This window comes from Eleutherodactylus coqui, chromosome 5 (assembly GCF_035609145.1).
Source record: "Eleutherodactylus coqui strain aEleCoq1 chromosome 5, aEleCoq1.hap1, whole genome shotgun sequence".
In the NCBI taxonomy this organism is placed as follows: Eukaryota; Metazoa; Chordata; class Amphibia; order Anura; family Eleutherodactylidae; genus Eleutherodactylus; species Eleutherodactylus coqui.
Window position 1 is genome coordinate 145,903,758 of NC_089841.1, and position 13,542 is coordinate 145,917,299.

Below are 13,542 nucleotides of genomic sequence, written 5' to 3' on the forward strand. Positions count from 1 at the left end.
AAAAAGATTTGTACTTTGACAATACTCTAATATAAACCCAAGTTAATTGAAACAACTGCGACAATTTAAAGGGAGCATGACATCTGCCAAAAGCACCACAAACTAAGCTATGGTGCTATTACAGCACGTGACAGGGAACCGAGTGATGTATTTTTTATATTTACCCACTCCGTGGATCCCATGGTGCCTGCTTCTGAAGTCTACGGCGCACATGAAAGTCTGACTCTTTTCAGGTTGCCATGTGCTTGCTCTACCATGCAAGTTTATGGGACTCGGAAAGAATCTGATTTTCATGCGCTGCGTGGACTTCAGCAGTGGGCATCGTGGAATCCAGTCTGCAGAAGATCTGCAAGAAAATCTGCAACAACCTCAACACCACTTAGGTGCAAATTTCTATGACCCATGTGAAAGCGGCCTTGCAGATACTTAGACTGTGTTTGTCTTCAGTAAGTCTAGGACTACAAGGTAACTTTGACCAGGTTTTTTGCAACCACGACTTCATGGTCACAGCAACCTGCGACTTGCGCTGTGACTCCATTAAAGGGGTTGTCCCGCACCGAAACGGGTTTTTTTTTTTCCAACCCCCCCCCCCCCCCCGTTCGGCGCGAGACAACCCCGATGCAGGGGTTAAAAAAGAACACCGGAGAGTGCTTACCTGAATCCCCGCGCTCCGGTGACTTCTTACTTACCTGATGAAGATGGCCGCGGGGATCTTCTCACTCGGTGGACCGCAGGGCTTCTGTGCGGTCCATTGCCGATTCCAGCCTCCTGATTGGCTGGAATCGGCACGTGACGGGGCGGAGCTACACGGAGCTACACGGAGCCCCATTCAGAAAAGAAGAAGACCCGGACTGCGCAAGCGCGGATAATTTGGCCATTAGACGGCGAAAATTAGTCGGCTCCATGGAAACGAGGACGCTAGCAACGGAGCAGGTAAGTGAAAAACTTCTTATAACTTCTGTATGGCTCATAATTAATGCACAATGTACATTACAAAGTGCATTAATATGGCCATACACAAGTGTATAGACCCACTTGCTGCCGCGGGACAACCCCTTTAAGCTCAATGACAGTGGAAGGTCGCAGGGCTACACAGCAGTCTTTGGTCACGTGACCCCTGTCACATCAAAGTTGCTATGTGGCACTCAGCCTTGTAGACTTTTGAATAAAAATACTCCTAACTTTAGGCCTAGATTTCCACTGGTCTAACAATGTTGTATTTTTAACAATTAAAAAGTAGAAATAATTCAAAACATGCAGGAAAAGAAACTAGAAGCAGGACATTTTTATAATTACGGACTCTTTGTTTTGGCATCAAAGCTGATTTAATACTTTTTAGGTTCAATATTCCCTATCTGTGTTCTAGCAGCTAATTATAAACTTCATTTTTCGTTGTTCATTAGTTTTGTTTGCCTCAATTAGTTGAAAAGACCAGTTATTAGCTTCATATAATTGCTTTACTCACTAAATGTGGATACAGAAATCTGACATGAATTATAGTTGGCCAGGACTATGAAATGTGAGCGTGACCCTGCTGACATCTCCAACTATTCCTTTCCAGTGCTTCATATAGGGAAGCTTCTCTGCTCTAAATTGCCATTATTCTCTATAATATATCAATGAAAGTCATAAAGCGCTTGGGAGTAAGTCTTTACTGAGGAAAGAGTCAGACTCCTTCTAATCCTTCCTTTCCTCTAGTTATGGCTTGTAGCAATGTTTCATGGAGAGATATATTTTTGTTTTATGAGTACATAAATTTTCATGATGCCAGAATAGTTATTTTAACACTTTAACCAAAACTGATACATTATTAGCAATTTACTATGCAAATACATCAAAGTTCTGGTAGAAATTGCACCAAAAATTGGTGTACTTGCCGTGTTCCAGATTTTTGTTATTTTTTTCACATGGCATGAATTGTGCTCAACTGGCAAAAAAAGGCAAGATGCTGAATGAATTGTGATCTCCAACTCCACACTCAAGAGAAGAAGCCAGACTCCATGTCAGATCTTCAAATAGACCACATGTGCTTTTTCTTTTATTCACTAGATATTCAAATAAACAAAATATAATTCAATAATGGTTAAAGCAAACAAAAGTTCAGTTATTATTCACACAAAGGTATAAAAAGAAACAGCATATAAAACATAACAGAAGCTCAGAAGTGCATTTGTTCCGGCTCATTTCGAGTTTCACAAGCTTTGCTTCTTCTGATGCCCCATCAAGATGTGCCAAATCTGTGGATTTTGGTGGATTTTCTGGCTATGCTGTTTCTTTAGACAATATTAATATATCTGTCCAATTGTATTTTATCTATTCCAAGACCTTAGGGGTGGTGCATGGCACATGAACTTTCTCTTTACTGTTCTTTGAATCTTTTTGTCAAGCATTACCCCCTCAGTCACTGTACTAGGCACAATACAGTGTATAAGTCTGACTTGAAGTATTGCTTTACTGAACATTTTGTAAACTGACTTGCCAAGGTGCCAGTGCTAAAAGTCCCAAGGCAAAAGTGCTGGTCTGGCATGACATCAGGATGTCAGCACCAGACAACATAATGTGCCTACCAGTGTTTTCATTTGGCACTGGATGGCGAAGGAAAAACATCTCCCTTCTGCGTTAACTCTGATAGGCCGGCTGAGGTAAATGACAGCCCAGCCAGCCTAACAGTGTCTTGCTGTGGTTCTTATTCTATTTCCTGCTGTCAGACGATGCCAGCTATACATTTGAATCCCTGGTCCCTTTCAGTGCCGTATGGTGTTTTCCTTTCAACTCTGGGTATTGTTTTGATGGTGGACTGTTTTGTCTATGGTTAATATTGGTTTGCCCCATCTCCTAGTAGTGTCTTGTATTTTGCCTGTTGTCTGGGTATTTTACAATCTGGTTGGTCTGTCCTGTTCTGTCCATTCCTGATGTAGTCCCTTTCTCCCTTATTCCGTCTAGGGATGTGCAAGTAAGCCCACCAGGTTCTTCTTATAGGGTTGCCCTTGTCAGGGCTGGTGCTCTGCCTATAGGCAGGTTTCAGCTCAGCAATATCAGGGACAGATATTGTGTTTCCCCACACCTTTTGTCTCATACATCCAGCCTCTCTATAACCTTTAGTATATTTCATGTCTCCCAGCCTTTCCCCACCCTATGTCTATGTTTCAGTTTATTACCAAGAAAAGTGCCAGAGGCAAGAGAACAGCCTAATGGTTATACTCTCCCAAACACAAAATAATAAATTGTATACTTTATTAACATATATGCGCTCAAAAAAGGACAAATACACTTAAAAATAAAGGAGTAGGTGGCTGAACTAAATCTGGAGTATGTCCATAGAGGCACTAAGTGTATGTTAGCTAGGTGAGCTGAAAGGGTATGATGCACAAGTGTGAGTTCATAGAGGTTCTATGTAAGCAGCCTGATTATAAGTTTCCTAGGTAAGCTGAAAAGGCAATCATTTATAGCCATTATCATATTCACATAGCATGCTGTTTTCAGGAAGCGACATAACTGCAACCACCTACTCCTTTATTTTAAAGTGTCTTTGTCCTTTTTTGAGCACATACAGGGTGGAGCGCGGTATTTTGCTAATTTGGGAGTGAAATAAAAAAATAATGAACTTGTAAAAACTTTATTTTATATTTTATTTACATTGAACAGTAGTGGAATTTACAAATTATTTGGTTTTAAATATTGTATCTGGCAAATGTTGACCTTCGCTATCCACACACTGCTGCATACGTTTTCTGAAGTTTTCATGCACTCTTTCAAGCATGTCGACTGGTATTCTGGCAATCTCAGCGTCAATATTGTTCCTTAGGTCTTCCAGGGTGTTGGGACGGTTGCAATACACCTTAGACTTCAGGTAACCCCAAAGAAAAAAATCGCATGGGGCTAAGTCTGGTGAGCGTGCCGGCCAGTTAAGATCACCCCTCAGAGAGATAAGCCGTTCAGGAAACGTTTGCCTCAAAAAATTCATGGTAACTCTCGCTGTGTGTGCAGTGGCACCATCTTGTTGAAACCATGTATCCTCTAATTGCATTGCCTCGAGTGCTGGCTGGAAAAAATCCTACAGCATAGTTAAGTAACGTTCGGAATTCACAGTTGTCGGAAAAAAGTAAGGGCCAATGATGCCTACTCGTGATAAGGCGCACCACACAGTGACGCGGTCCGAATGCAGAGGTCTCTGGTGAACTTCTCTGGGGTCGCTCCAGTACCGCATGTTTTGTTTGTTTACACACCCACTGAGGTGAAAATGTGCCTCAGCAGAAAAGAACACAATTGCGTCACGAGGTATGGTTGCAAGCATGTCTTCACAAGATGTTCGTCGTGTAACATAATCCCGTGCTGACAATTGTTGGACCACGCACATTGTATACGGGTGAAAATTCAGTTCACTATGAAGAATCCGGTGGAGAGAACGTCTTGAAATGCCAAGAGCAAGTGCTTGCTTCCGAGCAGAGCGTTTCGGAGATTGCAATACTGCTGCTCTAACTCGTTCGATGTTTTGTGGTGTTGTAACACTTCTCGCAGGTCCTCTTCGTACAGATGACACATTCCCTGCTGTTCTGAATGCATTTACCCAATTTACAACTGATTTCCGTCCAGGAACACGTCCGCGTGGGGGAACAGCGAATCGCAAACGAAAAGCACGTTGCATTGCAATGATCGAGTGGTTATTTGAAAAATACGCTTCAACACAAAATGAACGCTCCTCACGTGTCCACTGCATGATGGCAACTGAAAAGCAGCTGCAGACAAACTTCCCGTCAGCCACTATAAGCAACACCCACTCTCCCCTCTCTTCGACCAACAGCGCTGCCACAACCTGAAACTCAAAAAAGCAACACCCTGGAAGACCTAAGGAACAATATTGACGCTGAGATTGCCAGAATACCAGTCGACATGCTTGAAAGAGTGCATGAGAACTTCAGAAAACGTATGCAGCAGTGTGTGGATAGCGAAGGTCAACATTTGCCAGATACAATATTTAAAACCAAATAATTTGTAAATTCCACTACTGTTCAATGTAAATAAAATATAAAATAAAGTTTTTACAAGTTCCTTATTTTTTTATTTCACTCCCAAATTAGCAAATTACCGCGCTCCACCCTGTATATGATAAAGTATGCAATTTATTATTTTGTGCTTTGGAAGGGTATAACCATTAGGCTATTCTCTTGCCTCTGGCAATTTTCTTGGTAATTGTTTGTTTAGCTAGGTATAGCCTTAGGCTGTCTCTTTTCCTTACAAAATGTTTCAGTTTAGGCCTGGTCAGATGTGACATGATTGACGCTATAAGCAAAACAGAATATACTGTTAGTTTAGTGGACTTCCATTTATAAAAAAAACTATGTACACCTTCTTTGAATTATTTGGTTTTACGTATCAGAACATAATTCAGCAAATCTGGTCCTTAGAAGGCCTTAAAATTGGGTATTTACAACTTCAGATGAACAACAACACATGGCAAACTACTATATTATTCTTTTAACAAAAACTAAGCCATAATGCAGATCCAGTGTGTGAAAAAATAAGTTCACCCTTACTGCTTTCATAGGAATCAAGAGGAAAAGTAGCAACCATGTGCTGCTAATTAAATACCCTTGATTAACTGATCATCAGCAAGGATGACCATCGCTATAAAATCAGACATTTTGGCAATTTGCTGTTCTGGAACATTCAAGTGTGTCTTCACACAATGCCAAGGAGAAAAGACTTCATCAGTAATCTTAGAGAAGCAATAATTGCCGCCCATCAATCTGGGAAGAGTTATTAAGTCATTTCCAAATAATTTGGAGTCCATGATTTTATAGTGAGAAAGATTATTCACAAGTGGAAAACATTCAAGACAGTTGACAATCTTTGCTGTGTTTGGTGAAAACCAAACACAGCAAATCAGCACAAACACTTCATATGAGCTGTCAAGATTTTGTTTGCTTTGCAGCCACAGAAGCTGGGCACCTTGCAGTCATTGAGTTGACAATGAACTCATCTGTATACCAAAGTATTCTAGAGTGAAATGTGAGGCCATCTCTCCAAAAGCTAAAGTTTGGCCAAAACTGGGTCATGCAACAGGACAATGTTCCCAAGTACACCAGTAAATCTACAGAATGGCGGAAAAAGAAAAGAATCAAGGTGTTGCAGTGGCCCAATTAAAGTCCAGAACTCCCATTGAAATGCTTTGGCAGGATCGTAAGAGCACTGTGCATAAACAATTGCCCACAAACCTCAATGAACTGAAGCAAGGTTTTAAAAGTGATGTCAGAATTTCTCCAAAACAATGCGAGAGTCTAATAAAGTTTTACATGAATCAATTACTTTAAGTTATTGCTGGTAAAGATGGATCTACAAGCGATTGATTCATAGGGTATTCTTAATTTTTCACACACTGTTTTTGCATTTTGGCCTATTTTCTATTAAATAAATAATGATGTGATGTAATTTGCTACGTGCTGGTACTCATCTGAGTTTGTACCTATCTAATTTGAAGACCCTTTAAAGACCAACTTTTTAGATTATGTCCTGATGGGTAAAAGCATAGAATTCAAAGAAGGTGCACTCAGCTTTTCTCATGACTGTAGTCATATGGAGTCAAGAGGAAATTTTTTTTTATTTTCTAACATCAACTGAGCTTTTTCAGAAGTGTCAAACAATACCAATGTTACTTCCAGATGTTACAATCATTCACATTTACCATAATCATGGGTTATTTGGTTTATTAATACACAGAAATAAGATTGAAAACTAAATCTTTAAGTTGCCATAATATGGAAACTTCTGAATTCTGTAGAGCCAAACTATACCACCGTGTTTTTTTCTGTCAGATTCATGCTTCTAGGAGATAATTTATTACTTCTAGTTGAGAATGTCTCCAAAGTGCGCTGCTGTAGAAACTCTATATGCCACAGTGCAGCCTCCGTGTACACAGATCCGCATCTTTTCATACACGCATCGTTAGTTTTTAGACTCCCAGCATCTGTTTCATTCTCATTGCTGTTCAGCGTTTGCTATGTAGATAAATAGTCAGAACTAGTCCTGTTTAATACTGATGCACAGTTATGAAGACAGCCCTTATGGGTAACACCTTGACAGTACTCTGACTTTCATGTCTTCTATGTATGCTACCTGTGATGTAGGCACTGGTGTCACAGACCTGTCTGCTAACTACAAACAGGACTGTATGAATATTAATAGTATTTCCTCCTGTTTTTATTTTTTATTTACCAGAGCAAAGAATAATATAAAAATTCAGTTTTTCAGACACCTCAAATATTTGTACTATGCAACTCGATTAATAATGTTGAGAATTGGGTTTTTGCAACCCATAGTGAGACCTGCAATTTCCATCTGCTTGATTCAATTACAGCATACAACTAATAACTCAGCATTTCCTGAAATATCCATTATTATATGTCACTTTGTATTACTGCACATGTGTTAACAATAGCCGTGTATAACCTGTGGATCTGAAGTGACAAGCAGTGTGTGTAAATGCCTTATCTCTTACAGGAAGGGATGACCTGATACCTTCCTATGTTGTCTTTGCCTCTCACTGCATTTACTTTTCTCTTTATTAAGATCGGTAAAGTCATGTACAATATATACGGTAACTTCTTTATTAATTATATCTTCATAAATAGGTTGTGTAGTTGAGAAACCCATTTTCAAATTCCCTACTACAAGGGAGTCCTGCTGAGGACCATTATTTATTAGTCAGAACAGAAATTGGCTACAATGAGCATTTTTCACTCTGTTGGATCTGGCATGTCCAGGCACTACATGGACAACCCAATAATTTCAATGAGAACTGCATAACATTTAATTTATTGTTCAGTGGTACTGTAGGCGATCCCTGGGAGACGCTTCTTACATAAAAAAGAATGGCCAGCTCTTTCAAGCCATCATTGTTACGATGCAGAGGCATTTTACAGGAACAATCAACTTAGAAATGAACAATAACAGTGAGAACTGTACATGAAGCATTGTTTTTGCCTTTAACCAGAGAAAGGAATGATCTGAGGTCTGAAAAAATAAGTTAACAAAACAAAAGTTTACTGGAACAAATATAGAAGAATTCTTTATGCACTGTTCCGAAAATTAAGGGAACAGGTAAGTATCACAGTATAACCCCAAGACATGTAAAGAGACCCTGTTACCATCTTTTTGCACTTCTCTCTGACAGCAGCATAATGTAGTGACAGTCACACTGATTACAGTGATATGCTTGTTGTGTGGATCTGTGCAGTAGTGTTGGAGAAACTTGCCTTTTATCAGTAGCGGCAAATGTGTAGAGTATTACTTAAAGGGGTTGTCCCGCGCCGAAAGGTTTTTTTTTTTTTTTTCAACCCCCCCCCCGTTCGGCGCGAGACAACCCCGATGCAGGGGTTAAAAAAGAACACCGGACAGCGCTTACCTGAATCCCCGCGCTCCGGTGACTTCTTACTTACCCGGTGAAGATGGCCGCCGGCATCTTCTCCCTCCGTGGACCGCAGGGCTTCTGTGCGGTCCATTGCCGATTCCAGCCTCCTGATTGGCTGGAATCGGCACGTGACGGGGCGGAGCTACACGGAGCTACACGGAGCCCCATTGAGAAGATAAGAAGACCCGGACTGCGCAAGCGCGTCTAATTTGGCCATTAGACGGCGAAAATTAGACGGCAACCATGGAGACGAGGACGCCAGCAACGGAACAGGTAAGTGAAAAACTTTTGATAACTTCTGTATGGCTCATAATTAATGCACAATTTACATTACAAAGTGCATTAATATGGCCATACAGAAGTGTATAGACCCACTTGCTGCCGTGGGACAACCCCTTTAATGTAGTCCTGGATATTCATGAGCTTAGAAATCATAAGCAATTGTGAATTAGTTTCAACTGTTTGGGTACAAATAAAACTGACTATAGATGCACTGGAAAGGCAACAGCTAGGCAACCCCCCAAAAGGAATGGGTTGGTAGGTGGTGGCCACTGACAATTACTTTATGCTTATCCTTCTGAACTGATTCTTCTCTAGTTTTGCATTTTGCTAGTATGCTTGTCACTGCTGGTAGCATAACAACCCAATCAGGTAGCATGACAACCCAACCCAACCTGCAACTCAATCAGGTTTCATAGGATACTGCTCCTCCAAGATGGCACATCTATACGTGTTGTCTGAAGAAGGTTTGCTCTCAGTACAGTCTCAAGAGCATGGAGCAGATACCAGGACATGGGCTGTTGCATGCAAATGTTAGCGCAATTTTCGCTTTTCGATATACTGTGGATGCCATATTTGATAAGAATAATGTACAGGCCTGGAGAGCCTTTCAAAGACCACACGTCTACATCATGTGTCCCAAAAGAGTCCGTCTTTATTTAGGCGGGTAAAAGTTTAAATAAGGTTTCAACACAGGAAGTTAAGTAATTTAGGATACAGTTACATTATTTTGTGTGTTGATAGGTCATTCTCAGAGGGAGGTATTTGTGAGGTAGCTGTGAGATCATTCACCTGGGAGGAGCTTCCCTTGAGCATGCTCTATTCATTCTTGACTTGTGGTACGAAGGGAATACCTCCTGTCTCTCTCTTAGGCCTCCTTCCCACGAACAGATTTCCGCCGCGTAATTCGCGGTGAAAATCCGCTACGTTGCCCGCAGCTATTAGGTTCTATTGAACCTAATAGTTCAGGGCACACGGTGCGGAATTCCACCGCGGAATTCCGCACCGTGAAATCTCCCGTTTTCACCCGCGGCATGCTCTATTTGCCACGGGTGTACACGCTAACGGCTTCCATTGCAGTCAATGGAAGCCGTCCGTTCACGCTATCTCCCACTGTAACACAGCGGAAGATAGCGTGAAAATGCTTTCCGGCCTACCGCCGCCGCGTCAAAGGACGCGGCCAGCGCATCACGTGACACAGCCGGCCGCATCATGTGATGCGGTGGGCGTGTCATGTGACGCGGCGGAGGTGGGCGGGGAAGCGTCAGGCGGGAGCGAAGAGACCGGATCCGCTGGTAAGTATGGGGTCTCTGGGGGTGGCCGTGACGGGCTTCGCCGCGGAATCCGCGGCGGAGCCCGTCATGCTCGTGTGCAGCCGGCCTTACAGTCAGCCATTTTCTGTCCCTTTACACAAAGACATTCCTAGATAACTTTATGGACACAAAGCACTGCTCCTTCAATTCTTGTGGAGGTGGTGGTGGGGGGGGGGGGGGGGGCGATGTTCCCTTCCCCCAGAGGATTAGATTAGAGACACAATACAGCATCTTCACAGTTGATAAAAGTACAGAACATACAGACAAAATGGCAAACCTTTTAGCCATGTCCCACACAGAGAACTGGACAGCACCATAAAAGACATCAACCTGGCATCAGGACCAGTATGTGCTCCTTTGTGCAAGAAGGAGTACTGCCAGAGCCGCACAAAATGACCTCCAGCAGGCTACTTCTCTGACCGAACTGTCAGCAAAAGACTTCATGAGGGCCTGACTTGCTGTAATGGAACTTGTGCTCACAAACCCAGTAGCTCGATTAGCATTTGTGAGGGAACACCAGAATTTTTTTTTGCATCACTACTGCCCCATTCTCTTCACAGATAAAAGCGGGTTCACGCTGAGCACGTGATAGATGAAAGAGTCTGTAGTCACCATTCACATATAGAAATACGATATATAATTTAAGTATTCCCCTAATTATTTTAAACATGGTATACTTCAAGGTACTGATTGTAATATAAGATATGATAGAATCAAAAGAGAGGAGGATATTTAGGGAGAAGTTGCTAAGTTTAAAAAAAATGTTTTGTGTGCCCCCTGTATGTCATCTGCTCTTAGCTTGTTGGCATTGTTGAGAATACTCCTGCGAAGGTGAATGTCAATGCCATTGGCCATCGACTGAGATCAGCTGAGTATCAGACACCAGATCCTAAATGTCCTTTTCAGCTGGGTAGTATACAGGCCTGCATACTTTAACATCCTACTTCTAAGAACTGTACAGTTGGAGCAGTTAGCAACTACTAGTTTAAATAAAGACATCTGTCTACAAAATGCCCATAAAGGGTTACAGAGCCAGTATTTCACAACTGTGCAGCTTTGCAATTGGTTTGCTACCTGATCTAAGCAATAATGGAGTAATAATCAATAACAGGAAATAATGATTCTTTTTCACAATAACAGTAACATCTGGTTAGAAACAGGATTGGAAGTAACAATAGTAATAGTCATATTCACTTTAGTTTTAGCAAGCAAGTAGAACATATCTAGGGTCGTTTAACTATAATTTTTTCATACTTTTAAAACAATTAAAAATCTGTTTTTGTGTTGCAGCACTTCAAGACCGACAACCTTTTCCTTTTTCCCCTGATCAAGCTTTAGAAGGGCTTCTGTTTTACGGGATAAGCTGAAATTTTCATTGATCATATTTTTGGGTGCTTTTTACATTGTGATCACATTTTATTACATACATATTTTGAGGGTGAGATGAACAAAAACTGCGATTGCCGTACTGTTTTTTAGCTTCTCATTTATTTTTACTGTGTTCATGAGGTATAAGTGATATGCTAGTTTAATTCTGTGGGTCAATACAATCACAGCGATAACAAAGTTATAGATTTTTTCATGTTTTACTACTTTTGCATTCAAAGACCACCAACATTTTTTTATTCCACTGATGGAGCTGTGTGAGCTTGTGGAAAGAGCTGTAGATTTTATTGCAACATTTAGTAGTTCATGTGACTTTTTGATCACTTTTTTAGAGATAAGGAAAAAGAGCAATTTTTGCCCTTTTTTTTTCATGCCATTTTATGTGCAAGTTAAACAACATAATAACCTTTTGTTTCGGTCATTATGAACATGGTGATAATCTTGTGGGGGTTTTTGTTTAAATTATAAAGGGAGAAAGGAGATTTTTACATTTTTCATTTATTTTTTTTAGAATTTTTATTTTAAAACTTGTTTCCTTTACATTGTAGTTCCACTAGGGGACTTTACCTTCATTTGCACTGATCATATACATATGTCTCAACAGTCCCGTCCCGGGAGGACAGTCCCAGTTTTCAACTGCTGTCCCGCTATCCTTGGCCGACCTGTGAATGTCCCAGCGCTGGCTCCTGATCCCCTGGTCTTTGGTCACACCCTCAGCTCGCTGGCTGCATCTAGCATCATAATCTAACCACAATTCGTGCTTATCTTCCGGCAGGGTGTAGTTGTTCCTCCTCTCATGCAGCGTCACAGACTAGTATATCCTGCCATATTCCTCCTGCATGGTCCACCCTTCAGCCTGCAGTCTCTTCTCTGCGGGTGCAGCGTGAGCCACCACATGCCATCACCATCTCTCCTGGTATCTGAACTTTCACTGCCTGCCTATATATCTTATCTACATCGCTGCAGGTGTGTTAAAATTAAAACTTAATGATGGCAATGGGAGAAAGAGTAAAAATAAAACTAGTTTATTGGAGCCAATTTTTTGTGTTTATGTGACTGATTTATCAGAAATAACATTTATTGCTATGCAACTAGTGAGAGACTGGTGACAATCCTGGCAGTAAAGGTAGCAGAGGTATTTGCACTTGTACTGATTTATGTCTTCATTTGCCTTTTCTAAACAGTCAGGCTGAAGCCATTACCACAATTTCCAATATGCCATTGGTCAGGGCATGTTGGGACTTGTAGTTCTTTTAAATTGTTTGTCTTCCATCTGTTGAAATTTTAATAGAACTGCAACTTCCAATATGCCCTGACAATTGCAGACCTTCAGGGCATGCTGGGAGCTGTAGGTTTACTAAAATCTGGCAAGACCATTTGGCTAAGGCCACATGTCTGGACAGTTAATTTTAATAATAAAATTTGAATAAAGGCATTTATGAAGCAAAATTTGAAGTTTAATGACTTGAATTAAACTTCATGTATGAATGTTTAGATGTTGGATGGTGCAGGTGAACAACAAATGCATCCTTTACTGATGCTTTATTGGAACCATCCAATGGTGCAACAAGCACAACAATGTGGAAATATTGTGAATACACTACAAGTAGAGAGTCGAGTCCATATATCAGTTTCTTTCCATCTCTTCTAATTAACTTATTGGCAGGGCTTGTCAAGTTCATGCTATCTTAATGCAGTACCTGATCCTCCTATGATACATTGTTATCAGTTGGGACTGTCTCTTCAACCCGCAGCTGTCTGCACTTCAATACGCCTATACTGTACTGTTCTGTAGCCAGATGCTCTTGTTCTGGCACATGCAGCAGGTATCGGCTCTACAATTTCTGTCTCTGCACACAAGTGTTTTGGAAGCGACTTCTACCTCTGCTTGCACACTCTATTGATTCTCCACACTGGAAGGACTTCCTCTTCCTATCCCAGCAAGCACCTCTCTTTCCAGAAAAGCAACTTTCTCTTTCAACTGCTTAGAGACAGCCCATTGTGGTTACATGTATATGAAAAATTCTAGTATTAGCATTTTGTAAGAATTGCATATGATGTCTATTTCTATTAACACAACTTAAGGCTCATTTACACTGAAAGATGATCGCTCAAAAATCGCTCAACCGATAGTTTAAGTGACAATTTTGAGCGATT